The sequence below is a fragment of the Manis pentadactyla genome, chromosome 2 (genome assembly GCF_030020395.1).
Source record: "Manis pentadactyla isolate mManPen7 chromosome 2, mManPen7.hap1, whole genome shotgun sequence".
Lineage (NCBI taxonomy): Eukaryota > Metazoa > Chordata > Mammalia > Pholidota > Manidae > Manis > Manis pentadactyla.
Genome location: NC_080020.1, coordinates 85,183,890 through 85,211,742, shown reverse-complemented (window position 1 = coordinate 85,211,742; position 27,853 = coordinate 85,183,890).

Sequence of the window (27,853 nt, the reverse complement as noted above, 5' to 3'; positions counted from 1 at the left end):
TTATGGACTTTTTAACCTTCCCTCCTAAGCATAGTCATACATTGGCTAAACTATCTTGTAACTGCTTTAATCTTTTTTCATAAATCACTCAGTGCCTCTTCCTGTTCCATTCTAATCTATTAATCTCTTTCTTGTTTCTTAGGTGTCTAGAATGGAGGGCAGAATTGTCCACATTTGTTCCCAGATTGTGTCTGGGTTCCGCATAGTTTAGTCTGTATCAGAAATGAATCTGAAAGGTTAGGAATAGAGGACTTCCTCCTGATACTTAAGATGCACTCTAGTGCCCATTTAACTCAAAAGAGACATCACTTCCATTCTGAGTTGTCAAGCAACAAAGAAAAGACCCTGCTGGGTTTTCTGCACAAAGGTTTCACTAGGTTTTAGGAACCTATTTAGGTTTATGCTTTGCTAGGTCTGAGGAACCCGTCTGAGGCAGCTGGGTGTGAGGAGCATTGTGACTCTGGTTGGTGGGGGAGGCGGCACATGACAGAGGCACCACAGGTTTTCAGTTTCTCTGTCCCAGGATCTGTCCACTGCGATTTAATCACGTATTTCATGAAGGCTCACATCTTATTTATTGCCAGTCTGTAACTTAGGATAGGGTACCTCTTTTGGAGAATTGTGCTTGGGACAGAAATCACTCTTCCCCAAGGTCTCACCTCCTCCTTAAGCTAAGCTTCTGGATCAGTTCCCCTGAGAGGAGCCACTGATCTATTTCAGATGCACAAGCCATCCTTACCCCCAACTGACTATCCCATCTCTTTTTGCAGGTGGATAAGCCACACCATATCTCTGAGGCTGGGATGAGATCCTCAAGAGAAATTCAGTTGCTCCGTTTACAATCATGCTGAGTTCTGAGTAAGTACCCCTTCCATACCTGTGTGTGCTGGTCAAACAGAGCAGAGGCCAGAGTGGGCTGTAAGAACCTGAGAGCAGGCTTGATGAGGACCTATCAGGGGACTTTGCAGAGTGGGAAGCGATTATGATGAAAAGAATGAATGAGCCATACCTGATCCACTGCTTCTTAATAAAACAGAGAGCTGAAAAGTTTTCTGGAATCTTGAGAAACAATTGAGGTATAAGGTCTTGGAGAGGCCAATACTTCAGTACATGCATGTGGAACTCGGAAACAGGTCACCTATATAAAGTCCTCAGGTTCTCTGCTATTGAAAGACATCATTTTGAGGGTTTCAAGTTCTTTCCCAAGTACAGTTAAAGCCAATAAAGTGACCTTGGAAAGTTATTTAATTTTTCGTATTTTAGTTCAAGCTAAGGGAAAGTTCACACAAAAGCTTGTTCAGATTATTTGAAGAGGAAACATTTGTAAAAACAACAAAGTAAGAGTTGACCCTCGAGTAATGCAGGAGTTAAGGGCACCTACCCCTGTGTTGTTGAAAATCCCCATCTAACTTTTGACTCCCCAACCTTAACTATTTAACAGCGTACTGTATATAAAATGGGTTAATTAACTTCAGATGCAAAAAAGAGTAGACAGTAGAAAAGAAATGAGAAGGTTTTAGGGTACAAAAGAGAAAAAAAAAGCAAGCCTAGGGTGAATTAGCTGCTCTACTGGTCCTTTCTGGGATCGACACCTGCCTGTGGGTGGATCAAGACCATGTGGGCAGGGGTACACTTGGAAGGGGCAAAGGTTTCAGCTTCCTTCTTCTGGGTTGACTGACCAGAACCTTTCAGACCCTGGCTTCTCTCTGGTCCAGATAGCAGCTGGTTAACTCAGATGTTTTGAGCAGGGTACTAATAACACCAAGATCGTGGTGGGCCACCCTGTACAACATTTTCCCTTTTCCATTTCCATTGACTACATCATCCATGGAATCTTCTTCCTTACATCCAATTACAGATACCATTTCTTTATTGAAAAAAAATTGTAAGTGGACCTGTGTAGTTCAAACTCAAGTTGTTCATGGTCGATTGTGGTAATTTACTAAGTGGGGCCAACATTCTGCACAGGGATTATGGAATAAACTTACCACATCTACCACCCCAACCAGGCTGGGAGCAAACACGTCAGGGGCTTTGGAGACAGCATGACTACAATACTGGTAAAACTGAGCTTTCAGATGGGCAAGACATGGGCCAGTTTATAATAACTCTTCAGGATTGAGAGTTTAGGAGTAAAAATAGAGGGGAAAATCTGTTAGTCTTCCCCCTGTTCCAGAACAGGACGTTTCCTGGGGGAGCAGTAGGTATTTATTTCCAAAGTCCCATCTTTGGCTCTGTAATAATTTTCCACCACCTGTTTAAGGCTGATTTCAGGTGAGGAAAGACTTGTGGAAGTTTTCATGCAGCATTTCTGAAAATGTGCCGTGAGGAATACAAGTTCCATAGAATTGTAGAGATTCTGTGACCTATGTGCTTGGAAACAATGATTTAACAATCTTGAAAGCTGCCCTTGCTGCATGTCTTCTCAGAGCCTTTTAAATGCTGGGGTGCACTGTGAACCTCCGTGCTGCATGGAATAATATGTGTTCAAGGCAGAGAAGCCCATGACTGGGAATTTGTTTCTCAGGGTTCCAGTTCTCGCTGTTTAACTTTAGGCATTTATTTAACTTCTGTGATCCTCAGTTTTCTTATCTGCAGTAAGAGTGAGCTAGGTCTAATGGTTCTAGAATCCTGTGATTCCTATATGAGCCCTTCATTACATTTACCTCTTCTGACCCAGAATGTATTCGGAGAACTCCGAAGTCAGCCCATCACCAGTTCAAGAGCCCCCAAGATGAACATATGGTGGTAGCCCACTAACTTCTGTGGCTCACCTATATATTTATAGAACCAAGTGGGTTTGCATTAAACTAACACACCACTAGCCAAGCCTTCCTGGAAAGAACAGTTTATACTGTTGAATGCCCTCTTGACAGATGACTCTCAAACAACATGAATCATACTTTGAACTAAATGTCTATTGCAAAACTCATCACGTTTTCCACTAGGGCCAATGAGAATTTTCAGTGTGGTGGGAGACATAGTCATTTACCCTGGGGCTGTTTGTCAGAATGATCAAGAAACTATTCTGGACCTCACAAAATAGCTGTTGGAGACTTTGCAGCAACTTTGATGTTCTGCAGGGAAAAACCATTAAAAGCATGTGTGGGCCAGGCTAAATTCAAGGTGAGCTGGAAGGCAGAATTTTTTGAACTTCTCATTTATTCATTCAACAGCTCTTTAGTGAGCACCAACTGGGTACCAGGGCTTTGATAGTTATCATTATCATGATCATCACCAAGAGAGGGTTCCTTTTATATCATTCTTGTCAGAACTGGGTATTATAATGTAAGACTGTTTGCTAATTTTGGAAGTGAAAAGTGCTATTTCACTGTGGTTCTAATTTGAATTTCTGATACTAAACATTTTACAAGTATTTAATTGTATTTTCTCTTTTATGAATTTGTTTTGTTGATATGTTAGGATCTTAGAGTGTTTGGAATGAATAAATTAGTGCCAGGAGAATATCTAATAATACATGAGTTTAGGGATGATGTAAAAATGTGGGCAGATGACAGGGTATGCTATGTGTATGAGCAACACTAAATACCCACCAGATGCCAGGCACAACCCCAGGCCTTCTCTCTACCCAGCCGTTGTGTTGGCTGTGACATCTTGCACATTGTGCCAGCTGTCCTTTACCTCTCTTAGTCCCTTTATCACAACCTCTCAAAGTGGTTGGACTTTTCAACTGTGTAGGTACAGGACTCTTTCAGGGAAAAATAGATTCTGTTTCTGCAGAGTGGGATACAGCTAATACTCAACAACTTTATTTAGGTATTAGAATTTTTTCTTTATTTATATTCTCTTCTTCATGTCTTCACATGAATTTGGCATCTGTATGGGAGAGGAGGAGTGTAAACAGCCCATCTGTTTGATGGAGCAGAAACTCATGCTTGAATGACTTCCCCAAGGAAACCCAAATCCTCAGCAAACTTTGAGACTAGCTTCTTTGCCTTTCATTCTTTTCACATCCTTTATGTTCCACAGTAATGCATACTTCAGAGAGGTGTCGTAGGACTTACAGAGCAACAGGCTCATGTGGAGAACCTCTGTGGTTCTATGGGCAGAGGATCTGAGTGGACAGCCAGCTCCCTAATGCTGACGTTCTCCACACCTACTTGGATCCTTTCCTACCAAGCTCTTTTTTTCTCCTGCTCAAGAAAAGATTTGAGGTTGTGGTGAGCCCTTTGGCTGGCCTGAAGACAAAGGAGCTCCCAGCATTAACCAGTGAGTTAATCTGGTTGAGGACTTGTACAAGGCAAATCTTTTACTTACAGGTTTTATTTTTGCAAGTTGGAACGTGAAGTTTTCTACCACAAGAGGTTTAAAGGAGCCTTTCTCAGAAGGGCTCATTTCATAAATGTATGTCAGACTTTGGGGTGTGATAATAACTCATGATTGCAATTACTCCCAGCATAGGACTGCCAGTGAAATAGAGCCATTCTCTCTTTGTTTTCATCTTGGCCATGCATCTGCTGAAAGCTGACTTCCTCATAGTGATGGGACAGCCACAGAGTTAGGATGATTTTTGTGCAGCACTAGGACATCCATCATGTTCATTTGATGAAGAGGACCAATGCTGGGTATGTTATAAGTCTGGTTTGTTAGGGACCATATTCAAAGTGCAGTTTGAATTAGATTGCATAGTCTCCTAAGTGTGGTTTCTTTCATTATTCAGGTTAAACATAATGTTTTTCATGCTCCCTCTTTCTTCTCATTACCCATGACTGAGGGTAACAGATGGTATAAATTTGAAAAAGGACACTGAGATTTGGGCCAATGTCTGAAACTTTCCTTTCTTTTTACATTTCTCTTTTAAAGAAGTATTAGACAACTCATGGACCTTGACTTGGCTGTCTTTGGAAGAGGGCCATGCTTATAGTTGGCACTGACAGAGGAGCATGGATGGAAAGTTGTATGCGTGAAAAGAGAAGCAATAGGTCCAGAGACTTGCTCATCCAGGTTAGCTCTGCCAGACCCAGGGTCTTGACCATGATACTGTAGTACATGCCAGTTGTGTGTTTTCCAACAAGTACCACATTTTCCTCATTGTGAGTAATGGAAGTAATTAGTGTGTTTATCTCATAGGATTGAATGAATTGATGCTCATAAAAAGACTCAGAACAACCTCTAGTATATAATAAGGGATCCATAATACTAGCCATTATTATTGTGGTTGTGATGATGATGATGATAATCAGAGTGGCTCCAGCAAATTGCAGATGGAAGCCTCTTGTCTCCCCAAAGGAGAGGAGGATGTTAAGTGAGAAGGTGGTTCATGGTACCAAGAACTACGGGCTTCAGAATTACTGTCCAGTTGCAGCAGGAAATTTGTTGCTTAATCTCCTTCATGCCTTAGCCTCACAGTTGATGAAACAAGTTTAAAGTATTGTACCTCTGCCCATCTCCTTGGTTTTCTACAAAAATAAAATGAAATAATTTTTTTGCAAAACACATTAGCAAGGAAGATATAAGCTTTCATCATTATGGCTTTGTTTTAGCCACGAAGGTATTCAGAATTTTTTCCCCTGTCACTAACACAAGTGAAATAGATTATTTTCTTTCTTTGACTGCCCTTAGTTAAAGAATGGCTTTAAAATGTTTAGAAGGGAAAGAGGTGCTCTTAGGACTCACTGTGTTAAGCCAGCTCACTCAGTCATCTGCTCCCCACCTCAACTGCTGTCCCAAAAGACATTGACATGGAGAAGCACTAGGCAGTCAGTAAGGACACAACACAAAGAGATGCATAAGATCTCTGTCAAAACGATAGCAGAAAACACAGTGAGCAACCGACTGTTGTCCCTAGGAGTAAAGCTCAAAATACTGGATGGTTGATTGGGAAAGTCAGATTACCACTCTGGAACAAGTAAAAGAAAATTGCAATTCACTGTGAGCCCATGGCCTTCATCTTACTCGTATTTGTTAAAATTTATTGGATATTATCTTTGTTCTAAGCACTCTCCTAAAGGGTCTACGATGTCTTCTCTCTCTTAATCCTCATTAATAACCCAGTGGGATAGGTATTATTATTACTTCCATTTTACAGTTGAGCAACGAGAAGCCCCAAGAGGTTAAGTTACTTTCTGTAGAGATAGTTTGTGAGTGGCAGAGCCAGGATTTAATCTAGATCTCTGTGACTCTGAAGCTCACACTTATAACTCTGCTGCCATCTGCCTCCCACATTAGTTAAGTAGCAATGTCCCAGTAGCCTCTAGGGTACCCATACTGAAAAGGGAATAAAAATGTATCCTCCCACCAAATGAGGTCATCAGCGCTGAGAGGGATAGGGAAACATCATATCTTATACTACAGTCAGTCCAGATCTTCATTTCAATTGTGAGTTTGTGAACTGATGCCCTTAAAGATGGCACACTCATGGAGGAAAAATACATCCTGCCAAGGGAGCTAAGAAACAAGCCCACAAAGAGCTAGGCTTCACTGCTCCTCAGCAAACCATAAATAATAATGGCAACTAATAAAATTAAATTCATGTGCTCCAGTGTGATTACTTGAGCATTAGCCTTTCTAGGGAGAGCCCAGCACATCTGCTGCTGTAACTCACCAGAAATCAGACTCCTGGTATTCCTGGTGGGCACTTTGGATGGCTACTTTTTAAGAAGTCTGGAATAATCTTACATACTTTGGTGAATATACAACTGACAGATAATTTACTTTCTATTCATCAACATCCTCAATAAAGGAAAATATTGGAGTGATTAATATGATGATTTAATGGAGGAGGGAAGGAAAAATATCAGTCTGGAAGCTTGGTATTTAGATAATTTATGGGTAGTATGGCATGGAAAAGGCTGCATCAGTTTTTGAGCAAGTACGAATTATGTGCCTCAATAAGGAGTTTATAAATAAACATGAAGGACTAGTAATCTTGAACTTCAGAATTAATCTCATTTGAAGCAATAAGGGACTCAGTTTCAAAGAAGGGAATCTAGGGCAGAATGTCCAACTCAGTGGACAATCTGAAGAAGAGGAGAGCTTTTGGAGAAATTAAAAACTTCTGTTAGTTTTTTATTTTTTATTTTTATGCTTAAACATAAGAGTACCAAAGTTCTTCACAGGTAATCTCTGATAATTTGAAATAGAGAAGTTCTTATAATGAAAAGGACTTTAATATCCATCTAGTCCAGCCACCTCATTTTATAAGATAACAGAGAAATTTCCCAGACAGCTGAATAGACTTGTATATACCTTCATTTCTGTTTATAAGATTTAAAAAACAATCATAATAATTTTACAATCTTTATAATTATAAAAGTGACAAATGCTTATTGGAGCATAATGAGAAAAAAATACACCAGGAAAGCAAAATGAAGGGAAAAAAAAACACCTCACAAATGTACCCCTCATTAATATTTTAGTGTATTGTCTCCCATCTTTCTCTTTTATTCATTTACATTGAGTTTGTATTTCGCTAAAATGGGGTCATACTATCCTTTTTTTAAATTCTGATTTTGCTTTGGATTTTTTAATAAATAAAAATAGCTTTATTTTTTTAATGACTTTAAAAGTAACGCATGTTTATTGTAAAATATTCAGGCAATATAGAATTTACAAAGAAGAAAATAAAAATCACCTGGAAATCCAGCATCCAAAGGCAAAAACTGATAATACTGATTTATTTTCTTCCAGAGTTTTTTCCTCTGGTACCCTTGTCACCCAAATGTCCCCTGACTCCCCAATTTATGGGTTTATGTAATTTCTTAAAAATTAGCACATGTACTGGCTCTTCCCTGCCAGCTGGAGCTTCAGTCACTCCCCCAATCATTTCTTGGGGTACGTGGGGTAGCTCAGGGTCCTAGATACTTACGTTCCCCTGCTTTGCTCTGTGGATGGCCCCTGATTACAGAGACACACACATGGTCATCCCAGCAGGGAGCAGGAGCCTGTGTGAGAGGAGCCCCACTTCCCTGTCCAGAATGCCATCTCCTGGGACCTTGAGTCTGCAAAACACTCATGGTGTCAGGGACGCTGGAGCTTCCTTGGCCTCCACTTGCCTTTCCCAGGAGGGACTATGATGCGTCCCTCTCCGCCCAATGCTTTAGGAGGCCCTGCATTCCTGTCTCTTTTTGGGAGGCCAGTGTGCTTAAAAACAGCTTCTTGCAGCCTTCCAGTCCTAATGCAAATCACCTCAGGCAAATTGATGACTGAGAACCTCCTGGTCTTAACTAACTTTAGCTCCCTCTGTGACCTATTTTAGGTTAAGTTTTGATATTTTGAATAAGTTTTTGTATACACTATGAGGTATGGATAAAAGTTCAAGTTTTTGTTTATGAATATCCAATTGTTTCATCATACTTACTGAAAATACTATTCTCTCTTAACTGAATTGCCTTTCGACTTTTGTTGAAAATCAGTTGTCTGTTGTGTTAGTGTCTTTTTCTGGACTCTCTGTTCTACACCTTTGATCATTTGTCTATTTTAGGCCAATCCCACATTGTCATAGTTAGTGTAGCTTTATAATAATTCTTGAAATCAGATAGCGTTAGTCCTCCATCTTTGTTCTTTCTCAAATTTGTTTTGAGGCTATTCTAGGTTCTTTATATTTCTATGTGAATTTAGGATTCAGTTTGTTAATATTTACAAAAAATGTGCTGGAATTTTGATTGGGATTCTGTTGAATCCATAGACCAATTTGAAGAGTATTGATATGCTAATAATATTGAATCTTCGGACTCATGAGCATGATATATCTCTCCATTTATTTAGATCTTCAGCTTATCTCAGCAATATTTTGTGTTTACCCCTTTTTTTCTTAGTTTCTATTTTCTTCTTTTTTTATGTCTTATTTTGGATTAATTGAATATTTTTAATGATTTTATTTTATCTCCTCTGGCCTCTTACAACTTTTTGTCCTGTTATTTAGGTAGTTGCTTTAGGGCATAAATTGTACATCTTTAACTTAACACACTCTATCTTCAAGAGATATTACATGATTTTACATGTAGTATAAGAATCTTATAATAGTATACTTCCATTTCTTCTCTCTCAACTTCTGTGGTCATATAATTTACTTGTACATCTGTTATAACCCCACATTTCTTTGTTATTATTTTTGTTTAAACAGTGAATTACCACTTAAAGATATTTTATTAATAAGAAAATCATCTTATGTATTTACCCATGTAGTTGCCATTTCTTGTTCTCTTGTTTTCTTTGTGTAAATCCATATCTGACATCCTTTTCCTTTTCTCTGATTGATATTCCCTTTCTTTTAGTGAGGATTTGATGGTGATGAATTCTTTCAGCTTTTTTACAGTTGAAAAAAGCATTTATCTGGCCTTGGCATTTCAATGATAATTTCCCTGGATATAGAATTGACAGCTTTTTTTCTTTCCATACTTAAAAGATATTGTTGCCTTGTTCTATTTTCCTATAAGAAATCTGATGTCATCCTTGTTTCCTTGAAGTCCTACAACTCACTAATGCTTTATTCATTTAAAAAAAAATAACTTTTTTCTTGTAGTTTCTATTGCTGTATCTTCAAATTCACTAATTTTTCTTCTGTAGTGTCTAATTACCATTACATGTATTTTTCACTTCACATATTGTAAATTTTATCTTTAATAGTTTGATTTAGTCTTTAAAAAATCTTCCACTACCTCAATACAGCTGAAAAAATAATAATAAAAGGAAAAAAATCTTTGATGTCTCTGTTTAACTTTTGATCATATGGAATACATATAGTAACTGTTTCCATGTCCCTGACTGATAATTCTAACATCTGTGTCAGTTCTTGTTCAGTTTTGATTGATTATCCTTCTCATTCTAGGTCATGTTTTCCTGCTTCTTTTCATGAAAGTTAATTTTTTACTGTTGCAAACATTGTTTTTACTTAGTTGGGTTCTAGATTTTTTTTTTTCCTGTCAGTATTCATGAGCTTTGTTCTGGGATATAGTTCAGTTGTTCAGAAACAGTTTTATCCGTTTTAATCTTGCTTTTAACATTTGTTAGGCAAAACTAGAGTAGCACTTAATCTAGGTCTTATTCCCCACTGCTGAGGCAAGATCTTTCTATGTACCTTTCTAATGAATTGCGAAGTTTTCTGTTTTGTCTGTCGGAGCACGACCTACATCCACCCTTGTGTGAATGCTGGGCTGTGTAGCCCGTCATCCCGCTAACTGGTCTTTCCCCAGGCATGGATGGTTTCCTCATGTACATGTGCCGATCACTAATTAGCAAGGGTGGCTGCAGATTTCTCTGTGGAGCTCTTAGCCTCCCCAGTACTTTGTTCTGAGAATTCTAGTTACCTTCATCTCCTCAGACCCTCAGCTTTCTCCTCACAACTCAGGGAGCTCTTTGGCCTCCACCTGGGATTCCTTTCCCTACACCATGATCTGGGAATTGTCCAAGGAGTCAGCTAAAGCAATTTTGTAGTTCTCACCCCATTTCTTTCAGGGAGTATCTTGAAAACCATTGCTTAATGTATTTTGTCTTCTTTATTTTTCTAATTCTTTTTGGTAATTTCAGGTAGGAGAATATATATGGTAGTTTTTATTCCATCTTGGCTAGAAGTAAAAGGTCCATTAACATTTTAAAGTTTTTTTTTCATACATATAGCAAAATTGCTTTCCAGTAATATTAGAGAATAAATGGCAGAGCAAATGAACCAAGTTTATGTATCTTGTGGCCATCCTTTTATTAAAACTGTCAATGAAATAAATGGCAAGTATTATGTTTTAACATGACATTCTTTTAATCACCATTGACATTCAATGTCATTTCATTACTTTATCAGCCTTTTGCATTTCTTCTTTGGTGGACTTGGGCATTCATAGTTTTTATCTAACTTTCACTGGTTTTAAGGAGCACTTAACAGGATCTGAATCAGCACCAGGGGCAGAGAGAACAGTCAAACACTTCAGATTCCTATTCCAGAAAGTTGCTATGTGTACAGAGAGACTGGAACAAGAAGAGAGGTAGAGTAGGATGTAGATGCTAAGCCAAGGTGTTTTAGGAGCCAGAAAGAGACTGTTCATAATCTAATAATCTAACCCACTTCATAAACTACTAGATCTTTGTAATCAGCAAACAGAAGAGTAAACTCCAAGTACCAAACTCTGGTCACAGTTCCTTCCAACAGTGAACTGCCTTGTGCAGGTAGTAGTCAATGATTTGGGTTCATTAACAACCTTGTGGAAATGACTGGGGGCTTTTGGCAAATAGAGCTGTGTTGGTTAGGTCTGAGGTCAGTCAGACGTTATTCTGTAATGTCTACTTGGGTCAAATAACTTCCTATTTAAAATAAAGTTTTTTTCATCTTCGGCCCATTTCATTTAAAGAAAGCTTTATAATTTAGTTGATTCCGCCATCATCTTGCTTCAGAACCAGATAGACCAAAGGTAAGTAGAGAGAGGGTTCTCTGAAACTCTAGGTTTATTTCAACAAACTTTGAAAGTTCTTTTTAATAGCCTCTATGTTTTTGTTTATACTGAGTTACATATTAATCATGGCATTCCCAAAATGAAAAAATACTTTTAAATGAAACTGACAGCTATATTTCATCCAGCAGATCAAGTTGTAATAATTTGTACATTGTCCAATATCAGCCTTCTTAGCAGTATTTTAATAAGTAACCTGTGACCAAATTAAGAAGTCAGAGCAATGCATAAATTTATTCATATAAACATATTCACATGTATCCCAGGGCCATTATTAGTTTATGCATTTGCCATGAAGAACTAGGAGATGTCCAAGGCTACTGAAACAATTCACTTGTGTATTAGCCTACTGGGGCTGCCATAACAAAACACTACAGACTGAGTGGCTTAAACAACAGGCATTTATTTTCTTACAGTTCTGGAGGCTGAAAGTGTAAGATCAAGATGCTGGGAGGATTGGTTTCCCGTGAGATCTCTCTTCCTAGCCTGTATACAGCCACCTTCTTGCTGTGAGTGCCTTTCTGGTATCTTTTCCTTTTCTTATAAGCCCATCAGTCATATTGGATTTAGACCTCACACTTACAACCTCATTGAAGCTTAATTACCTCTCTAAAGGCCCTTCCTCCAAATATAGTCACACTGTGGGTCAGGGCTTCAACATGTGAATTTTGAGGGGGAACAAAATTCTGTCCATAGTAAATTGAAAGGGGGTTCCTGTGTTTTTGGGAAGGTGGGGGAAATACAGAAGAATTTAGGCTTAGTTTCAGGTCACCTGATGTTTCTAGGAAGAATGTTGCTAAAAATAAAAAAAGAATAGTGAAGCATTTGCCATTTCAACCCCTGATTGGTGGCTTTGGCAGGAGTATTATTTTGAGGAACAAGCAAACACACAAGGCACAAAGAAGAGACAGTAAATCCAGGGTCTGCTCTAGAGATAATATGGAATATTACTAAGATTTGATTTACTTTCTTAGGGCAAATCTAGGGAGCTTTAAGTGTTGTGTATGGGATTCTTAACTATTGAATCCTGTAGGTTACAGGGTTTACTGGGAACACAAAAGTCATAATGGCATAGAAATATACACTAAACGCTAACCAAATTGAAAAATTTAGTGACCACCGAAATAACACTTTCTGCTTAACACTGGAATCTATGTTTTCAGTGATGTGCCAGAGCTGGCTCCCCTGGGCTCTCAGAGTCAGTGTACACATCTCTGCCCAACTCCACATTCAATGACATCACATTGGTTGCTTGGAATTGGCCATGGTGGAGTATTTACACTAGGCAATGGGAAAACACTATAAATCAGAGCTCTTTGTTTTTCTGAGGACTGTTTGTTAAAGATTTACCAGCAAAATCAGTGGATTGATTCATGCCCATTGGATCAATATCATTGTCGACCACTTACTGCCTATTGTTGAAAACACCTAAAGGAAAAATAAAAATTCAGTGTAAATAAAGGCAGACTAATTCTGTATCTTGCAAGGATGTAAGAGTTTATGAAGTTGATAAAAGTGGTGTGCTGCTATTCACAACACACACAGACATGATAAAGAAAGTGGTGAGAGTTAGAAATGGTATAAAACTAAATGTGATTTATTTCCAGAAGAATTAATGTATTGACAAAAAGCCCACATGGTGAACTACATGCCAGGAAATTGCTCAGGCTGGGATGAGGAAGGAAATTGAGAAGACGTAAAGAAAGCCTAATATGGATATAACTTGCTTAGGTGATGTCCTGGAAGGACTGTGAACCCTGTAGTGCTCAGCCAGTGAGGAACCAGGGGAGGGACTTGCGCGCCAAGGAACAGACTGCTTGTTGTAACCACCCTGGGTGAGGCTGCTCACCAGACATCCAATCTTGCAAGACCTCTGTTAAAGCTTTGCTGCACCGTTCTCTTTATCTCCGTGTCCACTTACTGAGTTTGGACCAGCGAGTGTGTTTCTCACAGTGAGCGAGTTAGGTCAGTTATCAACTAGAGAAGGAAAATGAACAATACGCCTACTTAAGTGCAATGAGTTGTGTATCAAATTATAAGAGAGGCCCTAGTGAAAAATGGTACAATACTTGTTCAAAAGTATTCCTTTTACTTACGGCACAGCACTCCAGCCCCAAATTACAGTGCCCTCCTGGATACTATCAGAGAAGTTGAGGAGGAAGACACATGTGTACTCAAATTGCAGTACATCTAGAAAGGAAGTGGCAAGAAGATCACACAGGTCACAGAAGTTTTACAGTGAGGAGAGTGATTATCTCTGTGGTTGTGAAGCTAGGAACAAGCTGAGATAAGGAACGCTGAATTTAAGCATTACGTATATGGAGAACCCTCTCTAACCCTAGTCTGGTTTAACATGCTCCTCATCTGTGCTCCGACAGCACTCCATGCTGTTCTACTGGAATTGCCAGCTTGTCTGTCTCTCCATGTAGCTAGTACATCTTAAGGGTAGAGATGGTTTTTGTGTCCCTAGGATGCAGCAAAAGCTCTGCCACATGCTTGGTGCTCAGTTGAGGTATAATGAATGAATGAGTGAAGGATAAAGGGCATTAGAAAATGTTACTTATTAGGAGCAGTATCTTTGTTCAGGCTGCTGTAACAAAATGCCATAGACTGGGTAGCTTAAACAAGAAATATTTATTTCTCTCAGTTCTGGAGGCTGGGAAGTCTAAGATCAAGGTGCTGGCATATTTGGTGTCTGGTGAGAGCTTCGTCCTGGTTTGCAAATGGCTATCTTTTTGCTGTATCCTCACATGTATGAACGAGACAGAGAGAGAGAGAGAGAGAGAGAGAGAAAGATCTCTCTCTTAATGTTTTTTATGAAGGCATTAATCCTATCATTGGGGCTTAACCCTGATGACATCACAAACTTAATTACCTCCTAAAGGCCCCACCTTCAAATACCCTCATATTGAGGATTAGGACCTCAACATAAGAATTGTGTGCAGGGGATGGTGGGGGAACACAAACATTCAGCCCGTAGTGAAGAGTTTGAAGAATAGTGTTTTCCTGGAAGGCCTGGGAAAGCAGGCTGGAGAGGGAAGGCTGAGGGATTACTATTCAAAGATAAGGAACCATAAAACAGCATACAGCGTGGGAAGTTTAGGATTCAAGAGTTGATTTTGTTATTGATGAGATTTAGGATGATAGAAGGCAGGCTCCATTTTCAGTAGCTTACATAGTTTACACAATCTTTTTCTATGCCGGACATGGGTTATTCAGTGATTTCAAACAGAAATCACATCTACATTTTAGAAGTATCACTTTATGGGCAAAGGGAAGAATGGTTTGGAAATTGAGACTAAGAGGCAGGAAACCAGTTTGGAAGCTACTGCAACAGTTTAAGAGAATGATAATGGACGTTTGAACCAAGTGTTGGTGTTTTGTTTTTTGTTCTTTTGTTTTGCTTTGTTTTCTTTTTGGTGAGGGGGAAAGTGATCCCTCCTAGATCAGTAGAGTGAGGAGAAGCTAGGAATAGAGAGGGTCCTATTGTGAGATAAAGGAACTGTTTCTTGTGCATCTTTGGCCTGGACTCAAGGCTCAGAGACTTTGGAGGGTGGTGGTGATAGTTGCTGCCCTTTATTGAAGGTTTGCTGTGTGTAAGGTCTTTATGTGCATTATCATATTTGGCCCTCATAAATGAGATAGTGCTGTGATTTCAAGCCAAGTTTAACCCCCAAATTAAAGCTCCTGGACATAAAGCTTATTTACCTCCCCTAAGCAGCCAGAGAAATTGAACTGAAAGCCTATTCTGAGATTTTGTGAGAAACAGGACATCACATGTGTATGCACAGACTTGCATAGGCATGTGTTCATACCCAGAAGGTCTTTGAGAGAGAGGATGGCATTACCACAGGGTAAGTTCTTCATGAGAAGACACTAAGATGGTCTTTGCAATATGTGTATTAGGGATCAGAACCTCTGAAAGGAAATGCAGGAAGCAGGACTGCAAAGAGGAAAAAGGCATTCTGTGATTCAGACCTGACCAAGTCTGGGTCAGTCTGGGGTAAGAAGTGCCCATTAGAGTTGTCCAGCACTGGATCAAAATGGCTGGACTTATAACCCCGCAGGAAGAATGTGACCTCAGAAGGGGCAGGTCAATGCAGTTGAGGCAGTCCCTGGAGCTGCTGGAAGCTGGGGACTCGGCAACACTCCTCCGGAAGGGCAGCACATCCTTCCTTGAAGAGAGATTTGGACGTTGTATCTCCATAAGTACCATGGGATAAGAATTCATCTATCACTTTTGGGAACTGAGAGCCTTGATTCAAAGCCTGGCTCTGACAATGATAGATTTCTTAACCTCTCTGTGCCTGTTTCCTTATCTGTAGACTATGTATTGTGTCTGTGGTAAAGGCTATAGTAGTACCTACCTAATGGAATTATGATGAAGATTGAAAGAGCTAATTCTTGTTAGAGTGCCTGGCACATAGTAGGTTTTCAGTAGATGTTAATCATTATCAAAAAACATCACATGCTTTTAAAATTTGAATGTTCTACCTTGAGTGATTGAAACCCTCTACCCAAAATATTTTATGGCACATTGCATTTCCTTCTTATAGAATTGAAAATACAAATATTAATTCTACTCAACAACTTAACATTAATTGACTTTATTATGGCAGAAAGGGAAAAGATTGTTGTGACTGATTTTCTAAATAGACTAAAAGATAATACATGTATTTGTAAATACCTTTCTTAAACAGCAAATTTAAAAGTGAAAAAATAACTTCAAGTTGATCATATTTCCCTAAATTCATTTCATTCTAAAAAGAAGAGCATGAGTTTACTGTTCTCTGAACTCTTCTATTTTGTGAAGGTTTGTCCAAGTGTTTGCTGCCTGTATGGGTCTCTTGGCACATCTTGTGAGTTAATTTTTCTCCCCTGACTAGATCAGATGTTTCTCATACTATGTCTTACTCCTTTTATGTAACTATATACATTTTGTTGGTTAATATATAACAATGGAAACTCATAATTTAGATGCCCTGGGAACTGATTTATTCCCATATGCAAGGAACACAGATGACCATAATTTATGAAGCTAAGTTACTCAATCTTTCTCCCTAAATCCATCCTGTTTGGATTCCAACATTTGGCTCAGTAGTCCTATTTTATAAATACATTCCAAATCAGCCACCTGTGGTAGAAGGCCAGATGATGCTTGATGGCCAGAATTCTTTGCTCTTTAAAATTTAAATAGACTTTTCCTTAGGTAGCAGATCCCTATAAAATATCTTTTCAAAGGAACCAACTGCTTTGCCTCTTTCCTCGTGTATACACGCAGACATCTTTCTTCCTGGATAGGGGCCTCTAGCTATGGGAGCTGAGTGATCCAAGTGGAAGGCCTCCACCAGCCGGCCGTGCCCAGACCCCAGCACCCTTGGATGGCCTAAAATGCCATATGACTGTCAGGATCAGGAAGGGGGCCCATGGATGTGGTGGCTGGGAAGAACCAGAGGTCCCAGGTGCTTTAAAGCATAATTTCTAGATTATCTATGTCTTGTTAGCATTGTAGTAATAATACCAATTAATCTTTAAAAGGGTAGATTAACATCCAACAGACATTATCCAACATCCTGCAGTTTTCCTGTCTGTATGGTGAAGGATGATGAGCAAGGCTTTTCATTGTGTGTGTGTTGGCATGTGTATTTCTGCTCCTCACCCACTCTGATAGGACTGACTCTTTTGTAGCAACTCAGAAATTTTCTACCTCCTGGTTCAATAGACATGCTTTTTAAACACAGTCTCCTTGTGCAGGTCAAAGCAGAGTTGTCACTTCCTCCACTACACAGACTGAGTTACATCCCCCGTTATTCCCTGTCTGAAAATGCTCAGGGGCTTCCACACTTCCCAACAAAGTGGAGTTATCCTGGTTTCCTAAGATTGTCTCATGGTTTCCATTTCTCTGGTGATTTTTTTTAATTTTAAGAATACTTTTGAAAAGGCATTTTGAAGTCTAATTTAAAAACTAGTTATGAATACATTTGGAAGAGAACTGTTAGGAAATGAATGGTCTTACAGACCTAGGGAAGATCATTCAGTGTGACTCAGTGGAGCCCCTGGGCATATTTCAGTGGGTTTCATGGTCTTCTCACAACACAGGGTTTTCTGAGAAGGGGAGGCTCTGCCCAGGTGATAATTGCATAGACTGTGAGTGTGGTAGAAACTGGCTCCAGAAAAGCCTCTCACAGGATGTTCAGGCTAGAACAGCTGCAGTTTTGTGCCTCTTCTCTCTGATCTGGGGGACCTTCAACTGGATTAAGCCAAGGCATTTGGCTGTGGATTCCAGCCTTTGAGGGACCTCATCTTCACCACCTCAGCTCCCCAACCCCTGGTGCTGCTACCCCGTTCTCTCTGCTTCCATCCCTGCAATTCTGCTGGGTCTCCTTGAACCAGCAAGCCCCACGAGATGCTGATCAGTCCAGGCCTCTGCCACCCAGATTTGAAGGGAGGGCAAACACATGAGTTTTAGTACCTGGTATTTGTTTCAGAAATAGCCAGGTATCTAAGCAGAAGGGGCATGAAATGGGAGCTGGGAGAATTAGATTTGAATCTTGCTCTTCAGCGATGAGCTGCGGAACCTTCAAACTGCTCACTTCAGCTTTAAAGTGAGGGGATTTTACCAGGAACTCTGAGATCTCTTCCAACTCTTAAAATGCACAGTGTTTTCAACTCTGACCAAACATTAAACTCACTTGGGCAACTTGTAAAGCATGCTGATGCCCAGGGCATGTCCCCAAAGGTTCTGACTGAATTGGGTTGGGGGGCCTCTGTACGGGGGTGGATTCAGGTTTGTCGCTCCTGAAGATCATAAACTTTGAGGGTCCCCATTAAGAAGAAGAACAAAACAATATCATACTTTTGCAAATTTTGCAAAAATGTGACCTTGTGAACATATTGCAAGGCCCCTCCCATCCCAGGATCTTAGCAGGGGTGTGCGCAAGCGAGTGAGCCTGATAGTGAACTTCATTGCTTTAGAGTAACTTGAAGGGCACCAAGTCATCAGTAAGTTGTGAAAGTGTCCAATGTACACAATTCCAGTGTGAGAATCCTGGAGCAGCTTCTGAATCCTAAAGTGAGGATGAGTGTGACAGCATATGGCAATCTGTACAACTCTGCCTAGGTATCCTTGCTTACAAATTTCCCTTCCATTCACCTCTCTCCTAACTAATTCCTACCCTCCAGGAAGGCTCAGACTTGCCCCCCCTGCCTCTGAGACCCTTCCCTAATTCTCTGCGTAGACACTCGATTCTGTACATAGCCCTCTGCATACTCTGCTAGAATTATTTCTTTACATTTTGTTCTCCCCCACCAAAACGTGAGCAACTTGAGGGCAGAGATTGTGTCTTTGGCATCTTCTCATTCTAGGAGATGAGTGCCCAGCATGTGAAGCCTTCATGAAAAAGTATGAAAAAATTGTGAACTATTATTATTTTTACACATAAATAAATTTCCCCCCCATATTACATTTTCTAGCCTCTTCTCTCAATACCCAACAATATACCATACTTGAGACCTAGTCAGATTCTCCTTGTTTACAAATGTAAGATCACAAAACTTTTAACAAATACATAATTTTAAAAAATAGGTTACCCGTTGGATGGCACTACTGTTGGAGCAGAAGGGCACTTGCATAGAATAAGGGTGTATCAGACTGGATACTGGCAAGAACCAGGAGACACATTCAGTGGTGATTTTGAAGATAACTTAAGGTAAGGACTATTTACTGGGGTGTGTGCAGAGTGAAGGGAACCAATTAGGAAAGTTGAGGCACCTAGGGACCCCTTGTCCTCCAGGTCTTAAAATGCAAAGGGAGGAAAAAACCATGTTCCCCAACCATGTTGCAGGCTGGAGCCCAGAAGAGGGGCTGCATAGGAGCTCTAGCTCCAGAAGGTTGGGTACTACCAGAGGAGGGTGCTGAAGAGGGCAGGAGCACAGGAAGAAGCCCTTTGCTCCCTTTCCTTCTGTCCTCCGGGCCCCTGCTGGTGTCTCTCACAGGCGCACCAACCATAAGCCAGAGGCAACGGGCCCCAGTACGGAAGGGTTGCTGCCGACCCCAGCTCAGAGTCGGAGGGATCTGGGGAAGGAGGACTGAGCAGAGAGGCACAAAGCCCTGGATGAGGTCATATTACAGGGAGGAGAGGAAATAACTGGAAGTTGTCTATATTCATAATAAGTTGATGTAATTTAAATAATTCTGCTGTACCTATCTGAAGTGAAATACTTACCAAACTCTGAGTAGATTATAACTAGCTTAAAAGTAAGTACAGATAACAAAAATGGTTCTGTGTATCCACCTGCTGTTTTCTAAGAAAGAGAAGGTGCAGCATGCAGAAATTTTTGACTCCCTCCTTCCTATCCCTGCCCCTCATTTTTGAGAGGTAATTATTGTTTCTATTAAAATCTTATTTTCTCCTCAGGCCCATAGCTGTTGTTACCCACTTCTTTCCCTCCCACCTCCCACCTCACCTCCATGTTTCTAAGGGATCCTCCTTCCCAGTGTGAGGATCCGAGCTTGCCTCTCTGGACATAGATTACAGCTTAGCTCTCTGTTCTAAGGGTGGCTGATTACCCCCTGGGCCTTAATACTTGGTGTCTACTAGTGTCTCCCTCAGCTGGAAACCTCTCTGCCACCTCAGGGGAGAACAGCAATGCAGTGCGTGCGTCGGAGAGCAGAGGGCTAGAGGAGGGCTCCCTCTGGGTCTTTGGTACAAGGGCAGACGATGCTGGAGGAGGCCAGCAGGGGCGCCCTCACCACACACTCCCCTTCCTATTCCCTCTGCTCCTGCTCACAGGTCGCCTTCCTCCTGGCATTCAACTTACTGACCTTACTTATCTCCTTACACAGAGAATCACCGAAAGCGAGAGAAGGACAAACACTCAGAGGATTTGCCTGGGGCGCCCTTTGGCCGGGGGCCCACTCCTTCCCCTTACTTAATCTGGCTGCCCACCACCATTGCTCCTCAGCATCACACAGTTGGGAAATGACAATGGAGGAGGGATGTAGATGGGATTCTTTTGTTACTCTAGTTCTTAAAGTACCTGTAGGGGAGAGTTTCAGAATACAAATGTGGCTGACCCCAGTGACTTGAATTTTCTGGTCTCTTAAGCTTGTGGTTAAGACAGGAAACTGGGGTGGCAGTCAAGGAGACATTTTTCTCTTCAGTGTTCTTAAAAGAATGAGGGGGTTCTCATAGAGTTAGAGCAAGGGTCTCAGCAGGGAGCTCCAGGAGCTGAGCAGGCCAGTGAGGCTGTGGCTGCCTGGAGGGACACCACAGGGACTTAAGAAGAAGGAACCGGATGGGGTCAGGTGCTTCCCTGTGTGTGGGTGGAGCAAAGCCTCTTGGGCCTGAGGCTACAAAGATTTTTCCTTCCAGCTACTTCTGGGGATTGTGAGTCATGGGGTTGCCTGCAAGGAATGACCCCAAGAGACTGGGGAGTCCCCAGATAATGATACAGGTTACCCTGTTAGGTTGGGAATTCCTTGAGGGAAGGAGCTGTGGTGCTTCTTTGTAACTCAGCCCCCACCGATCTGTAATGCCTGGTGCTTACTACGTACCGAGTTGATGGCTGTTGAGTGAATGAATGAAGAATGAAGAAGCCGGCATCTTTCTGTTAAAGTTCTCTTTAAACGCAGTGCTAACAGTTCTCACGAGCTGGTAGAGCTTCCTAGACAACGAATGGGGGTATGTGCCAAAGCGAAGAATTCCCCTGCTCTCCCCCCACTATAGCTCCTCTTCCCCTTCCTCCCACATTAAAAGGTAACCTGGGACTCAGCGCAGACCCAAGCCAGCTTGCCGAGCTCCTAGTTCTAAACACATGTCTATTCCCTGGTTCTCTGGCAAACCTGTACTTGAGGAAAGCCCACAGGAGGACTGTGAGTCTGACTGTTCTTTTTATTCAGTGCTCAAGTCCAAGACCATAAAACCAGACCCAGAATTGTAGACAGGGGTAAGCCGTTGGTGTTTTGGCCATAGACTCCAGCAGGCAGAGCCCTCCAGACCACAGGCTTTGTCCAAAATCAGTCTCCCTCTATCTGAGGGACATTTGTGAATAACCATCCACAAGCCCAAAATGGAGATTCTAGGGCCTTAAAAGACTCATTCACAACACCCTGGGAGTAACGAGCACATTGCCATAAAAACCAATGGTCCTGTTGCCTCCTCCTACTCAGGAGCTCCATGACGCACAGGGCTTGTGACTCAGTGCTCCTAGGCAGGTTTTAATGGGTTTCAGGAGCATCTCATCTCACTACTGTCTGCAGGTAGGAGGGATGCTCTGTCCAGGTGATAACTGTCTTGACCTTGAGTCTATTAAAAACTGGCAAGAAAAATGCTATCATAGCCTTGGATTTTTAAGTGCTTGAGAAGAGTGGAAGCAAAGCCAGGACATGGGAACCCAGACACAGTAAAACCTGGTCCCACAACTGAGCTGGGAAATTGAATGATCTCATGAGACCCAACAGAGAATCCTGTGGCTTCCATGAAAAGCCCAGAACCTAGTGAGTAGTCACGAAGCTGTAGAGGGGATTTATTATGATGGGCTTAGAGTGGGACATGAGCCTCAAACCTTCTAGCCGAGCCACTTCTTGCTGCATGATCATGGCCTCCCTTAGCCTCTGTTTACTCACCATGCAAATAGAGGTAATGGTAGTAGCTACCACATAAGTTGCAAAAATTAAGCAAAATACAATAGTGCCTGGTAGGTAATACATGTCCAATAGAGCTTACTATCTCTCTCAGCACTCAGCAGGAAGCCAGAGTGGAGCTGGTGGTTGGCAAGAAACTCTTTCTGAATATTTATATTGAATAAAACATTTCCTCTTTTCCCACCACTGACTGATATCAAATCCAGTGAACAAAGACAGATAAATTAAAACTACAGCTGGAGGGTTGGTTCCTTTATTGATGTGCAGCAACTTCTTCATAGAATTACTATACCTAGGCAATACTGCAGGTCACCCCAAGATACAACTGGTGGCTACTCAGCAAGTTTGTGTTAAGCTCCCATGACTACAAGATAGCCATGCAATAAGACAAGCCCTGTCCTCAGGAAGTTCACAGTCTAGTGGGGAGAAGTTTCAGACATAATACTGGCACAAGGGCAAGGGCTCTAGCAAAGTTGGCCTTGCGCTAGCCTGTTTCACAATCATTTGGCAAGCTTGTGAAAACACCAATCCTGTATCCCACCCCCACCGATTCTGATTCAGTAGGTCAGGACTCAGGCCCATCAATCTAGATTTCTAACAAACTCCTAGGTGCCCCTGATGCTGCTGTTTTATGGACCACCATTTGAGTAGCACTGTTATAACAGAAGTCAAAAGTTCAGGGTTATTTATAGAGGAGGGAGAGAGTAATGAATTATGTTGGAGGTGGAGGAGGGTGATATGTGGACTGACTTCATGAAGCTTTGAATTAGTATTTAAGCAATCCTAGAGATATGGGGAGGACTGCAGCTGGCAGCAACTGGAGGAAGTATTTTCACATAGAGAAAATACTTAATAGTCAGAAAAAAAAAACCCCACATTCAGCAAGCTGAAGAATATGAGGGTGTAAGTGTTGGGCAAGGGAACATGATAGGAGGTAATGTTGGACATCAGTTTGCAGAAGAACTGGACGGCCCTCTGGACCTCTCTGAGGAGGTTGGACTCACTCTGTAAATAACAGGGGGACACCATTGACATCCTCACATGTTTTTCAGGATGGGAATAATGTCATAAATTTGATGATCTGATGTTTTATGTTGAGATGCCTTATGTGAGAGACAGATTAGAGGAAGTGATGAGAATGGGAAGACCGTTTGACTGGCTGACTTTTTTAATTGTTCAAGTTAAAATTTAAAGAGGTGGTCTGGAAGCCTAAACTAGACCAGTGAGAGTAGAAAGAAGGATTCGGACTTGAAAGACAAAGTGGAGGGAATTAATTTTAAAGTTTAATTGCCTATGGAAGATGAGGGAGAAGAACAAGTCAAAAATGGTCCTAAGGAACAGAACCAAAGTACCAATGCCGGCAGAGCAGTTAGGGGTTTTAGGAAGAAGAAAAACATAATAAGGAACATCATGACTTTGGTTTCATACCTATTGAATTTGAGGTGCCTACAAGTTATCCAGTAGCTTACAAAACATCCTGGGTTCAGAAGAGAGGCTGGGTCTGGGCATTTATATCTGTGTGGAACATACAGAAGATTGTGTAAACTAGGACGGTAGATGACTTGATCAGGCAGGACGCATAGGGTGAGGAGAGAAGGATATGAGTGCCAGAACCTTAGGGGGTGTCCAAGTGGTTGGAGGACGGAGAGCCAGCAAAGAAGACTCAGAAGTTGTGGTCTGGGAGGTACTGGAGAGGCAGTTGAATGGTGTCAATAAAGGCATTAGAAGAAGCAATGGTTTTAGGAAGGGAGTGATTCACAGTGTTAACTGCTAGAGAAGCTGAGAGGGAGAGGCCACTGGATGTATGAATTGGGACCTTCACGATTGCACTTGCCAAGGTGGGGCATGATCCAGGCTGCAGGAGTCAAGGAATAAAAAGGAGGCAAGGAAGTAGAGGAAGCGGGTGTTGAGTGGCGACAGGAAGAAAAGAGGACAGTAACGAGAGGGAAACAAGCTCATGGGAGGGTTTTGTTGTTTTAGGATCTGGGGGACAGAGTGACTGTGTAGACCAAGGGGAAGGAGCCAGTGGGAAGGGAAAGATTGAAGAGGTAGGAAAGAGAGGAGATGATGGGTGCTGCAGGGTCTGGGAGGAGCTGAGAGGGTGGGATGCAAAGCCCTGGGGCAAAGGGCCAGTTTATGATAAGGTCCTCTGGGTGTTCTGGCAGTGAGACTACCTTGGATGGTATCCTAGCAAGACTCTCTTTTTACTGAAGCAAGCAGCATGGCGGCATCCACACAGCCCTGGGAATCTAAATGCAGAGGTGTCTGCTTTTCCACAAGACCAATCTCTCCACTTTCAAGCATTCAAAAAGGACCAAAGGTTAAATTAGAGTTTCAGTATTCTAATTTTCAAGCAAATTTATTTCCTTCCTGAGTTAGCCAAATCATGGAGGCTTTTCCCTCACCTGGATCCCCAGATTTAATTAGCCAACTTCCTCCTTACCCTCTGGGAGTAAAAAAAATGGACCCTATTTCTCTCCTTCCTTTCCTAGCTTTTGCTTATCTAAGTTAAGAGCCCCAAGGGAGCTCTCAGCTGATTTAGTTCAGCTGGGTCCCTCATAGCCACACTGACTCTGGGTTAACCTTTTTGGCTCCTCTGGGACCATTTTTAGGGAGGTTTGCTAGGTATTTTGACCTACTAATAGGTCCCCTGAGGGGAAGTCCACACTGTCACAGTAGATCTTACTACCTAACACCTAGTGAAATCCTAGGCTTTGCTGAGCTTAGCCAAGACACTGCAGGAAACACATGGGCTGGGGTTACCAGGCAGATTGTCTAGATCTCAAAGAATAATGCTAAGCAGACAGAGTACAAAGCTGTCTGCAAGAGGAGGCTTTAGGGTTTTATTTTAAAAAGCTCTCTGTTCATAAATACTTTTGGGGGAGCTTTCTAACTAAGTATGAAAAAATAGATGAAATGTGTCTGTTTTTTAGAGTCTGTATTATTTTCAGGCGGTATTATGGCATTATTAATAAGGAGACAGGCAAGGAACTGTTTTGTGAAATATTACAAAAGGTGCTCCCCCTCTCTTGGCTGGGAGGCGTGGCCTGCTGGCCTTGGCCCTGCTCCTTATGCTGATGCTTTCCTAGTGCAGGTCATTAGTTTGAGTGACAGAAACGTGTTCTGCACCCTTCATAGAAGTACATTAATCTGTGTTTTTTAAACATTTTCTTGAACATCAAGTTCTGTTCCATACCATTTACACAACCATAGCACTGGAAATTGTAACTCTGTCTCATCTTTCATGTTAAATTGAAGATGTCAGGAGAAAGAAAATGGCCATGCATGATTATAAACATGGCAAGTGGGACATGAACTTCTACTCTAAGACATTTCAAAAACATTCTATAAAACATATATGAGGAGTTTATTTCCTACTGTCTTTAGTTTTTGTCTTAGGCTTTAAAACTAAGGTATTGATTAAAATTATGAGAGACAATAGATTTAGCAAAACAGTGAGCTGTGCTTTAAAATTGAAAATGGAGTAAGAAATATATCTTACTGCATGGGAGATGTATGCTTTTGGTGCATTAGCATTGATAACAAATCTGTGTCCTATTTTTGGAAGTGTTGGTCTTCGTCAACTTTTATGTTGCAGTAATGAAAAATATTATCTCTTCATGAAATATTGTAGTCATTTTGCCTGGATGGATATGCCTGCTAACCTAAGTGACTCTCTGAGTATATAAGGAAAAGAATTTTCCCATTTATGCTGCTTCAAATCGCCCCATGTGGAGAGCAGGTCTGTATGGCGGCTAGGCACAGACGGCAGAGTCAGGCTGCCTTGGTTTAAATCATGGCTCTGTGTGACCTTCATCAATGTACTTGCTCTCTGTGTCTCAGCTTCCTCTTCTGTAAAATAGGGATGGCAATAATAGTACTCTAGCTCAGGGTCAAGAATAAATAAAGCACAGTAACAGATGCCCTTCGTACTCTACACAGATGCTTTCACAAGACCCTCACCCATCCCCCCCACTGCAGGTTTGGGCTCATCGCTCCCACCTGCGCCCTTCCCAAGGGACTTGCCCTTGGCTACAGGAGCTATCTAGGCTGGTGATGCCTGTTACGCATTCTCTCCACCCAAACCACTGGGGGTGGCCCATAGCCAATAAGCTTCAGGGGTCTAGGAGCCAGCGCCCTTGCTGCTGGAAGGGATCAGCCCTGGGGTACAATTCACCATCCAGAGCTCCCACATGGAAGCAGCTGCGGCTAGCTTTTGAAAGCACACTTTGCCTGGCTGCTTTCCTTGCCCTGCCCTTCTTCTCTCACTCGTTTACTGGTTTCTCCTCAACAGAAGCATTCCCCGCCTTGCGCAGGAATCCTCCTCTTAGCCTCTGCTAAGGAACTTGACCAGAGACCAGTACTTCAGGGTGCCTAACTTAGTCCTCATTCAATAAATGTAAGCAATTTCTAGGAATTGAAAATAATCACTTTTTTTTAAGTCTAAATCAGTTGTATGTGTTAGGGTCCAGGACTCCGGGGTTTCCCCAGAGAGCAAACCACACGGACACGGAGATGTCAATCCAAGCAAAGTCTTTATTCAGCCAGCTAGCTGGGGCCGACAGCACCTCCCCTGACACGCAGGCCGAGTCCGAGCTGCCGACCCCCAGGCAACTTTAGGTAGGGATTATATAGGGTTTTCACAGCCGTTGCACCAAAGCCCGCGCATTTCTACAACCAATAATTTTAAAACACATTCTATATATTCTATATTTTAACCAATGGAGTTGAAACGAGAACGCCCCGGTTACCTAACCGCTTCCCGTAATCTCTAGCTCACACAAGCGTGTCTACGTGACTTATCACGGGTTATGTCCCGAGGCTACTGCCCACCTCTGGTTATGTAACTTAGGGCAGGCGTGTTAGCTTCGGGCAGTTTCTACGAAAACTGGGTGGCTCTTGCTCTAGGGTTTAGCTAGGTTTTATTAGTTCTTTTTCCTGACTTTTGCTGCTCTTTGCACTTCTTTACAGTATGAACTGGGGAGACTATTGTTTAGAACTGAGTGACTTGCAAATTTGTCATCAGAACTGATTAATAAGTGCTTTCACATCATCTTTTAAATTTTTTCTTTTAATGGCTTTGCTTGAGTGTCTCAAAAAGACATGCACAAGAGGTGTCAGACCTAGGACCAAAGATGCACAAGTACAGGTGGGGGCTGCCAGTCCCAACTCCATACCTGAGAAGCAGGTGGAGCCTCAGGTGTCCTAGGTTTCAGGGTCTGAGGGCTGAACAAGCATCTCAAGTCCATTCTGGCAAGACTTCTTAGAGACGGTGAGAGTCAAAGCCAAAAGCGGGGGAAAGAGGGTGCCCTGGAGGTCAGGTTCATGATATTTGGCAAGGCCCATGGCCCAGGCTCTCAGAGCTCACTGCACTAAAATGTCAGCTACTACTATGTGCTGGGATTGCTTTAGGGTTACCTTTGCATTTTACATGTTATGTTGATCAACCTTCAACACAGTGATATTATTTCCTCCCTTTTCTAAAATTTTAAATGAGAAAATTGAGGTTCAGAAAACTCAGGAAGTAGGAAAGTGAGCTTCTGAATGCTGGCCATTTGCTTGAGAGTCTGGTGTTCTTCTATAGCAGAGAAAAGAGGACAGCCCTACTGTAAATATGTTCTGAGAGAGTGTGTCTTTTAGCATAGGACTACCATTTTATCTTTGGATTTATTTCTTGGTTACTATTACAATCACATGTGTGAAGACCAAAGCAGGGTGAAACTCTCCCTAACCATCCTTAGTCTCTCATCGGCCAAATTTTTCCTTCCCAGCCTCCCAGGTACTCACAGGTATTAGTTTCTTATATAAT